Genomic DNA, 1,132 nt, shown 5'->3' with positions numbered 1-1,132 from the left:
CCCGCCCCTGGCCAGCCCTTGGTGAGGATGGGGTCCCTGGCCAGGCACCCCTCTACCACAGGGCTGCCTGCAGCACGGTGCACCGGAGCGCTGGCAAGCCCACAGCTGCGTGGGCAAGGACGTGGAGCTGCTCCGATACACGCCGTGCCCGCTCCCACGCAGCCTTGGCTGCCGGCATCGCTCAGCCCGAGCAGCAGATGGTTTGCTGAGAGCTCCTGGAGCTTCTCTCTCCATACAGAAAGTTGAGTAGAAGTTCACCTGGAGCCCGACCAAGCACCATCTTCCTTCCGAGCATCTGATTTCCTAGCCATGTGGGCTTGGAGGACACGGGGGTACCCTGGGATGGGCACAAGCCTCCCCCCGCAGCAAAGCGGCGCTCCTCACGCTCTCAGCCAGCCCCACTCCCAGCTAATCCCACAGGCAGAGGCTGCTTCCTGCCCCATCATCCCACCAGCATCTGTCACCGTCTGCCGGCTTCCCCCACCACCCCTCGGCAGCCAGAGCCGAGGAAATGTCCGGATGCCTACAGAGCACAAAGCTTCCCCAGCGATCCCCGGCTTGGCTGCGGAGCTACACGAGCCCTCCTGGCACCGCAGTCCGGCTCTAACCTGCAGGGACTGGTTAATCCCCACCATGTACCATGGCTGATGTCCTCCCGCATCTCCCACCAGCCGTGTTGGCGGGTGGATGGACCCTCTCGCCTGCAAAAGCAGCAGCTTTTCCTATAAGGGAGCAGCAATGAGGACATTTGCTGGAAGCACCACACCTTATCCTTCCAGTGAAGCCCACAAAGAGGCCAGGGCTCAGGAAGAGCATCCTTTGGTCCACAGACCTCGGTTCCCCTTTCTGAGCAGGACCCAGCACAGGCCATGTCAGGGCAGGGGACTGCTGGGGCCACCACCCACATGGCACCAACCGCTCCTCTCAAAGTGCTGATAGCATCACTGGTCACCGGCTGCTGGTCCCCAAACAGGACAGAGGGGGGGGCGCTACGGGTGTCTCCCCCACCCTGGGGCTGCACCCCGGGCAGCACAGGGCACCCAGCCTCCAGCACCACCCCGACGGATCGGCACCCCGGGGAGCAGGGAAAGGGCGCAGGGCCCGGCCCCGGGGGATGGATGGGGGGGGTGGG

The sequence above is a fragment of the Egretta garzetta genome, unplaced genomic scaffold, assembly GCF_000687185.1.
Source record: "Egretta garzetta isolate BGI_Z169 unplaced genomic scaffold, ASM68718v1 scaffold101, whole genome shotgun sequence".
NCBI classification, from domain to species: domain Eukaryota; kingdom Metazoa; phylum Chordata; class Aves; order Pelecaniformes; family Ardeidae; genus Egretta; species Egretta garzetta.
The sequence above is the reverse complement of the archived record's forward strand: the minus strand, read 5'-3'. Positions refer to the sequence as shown.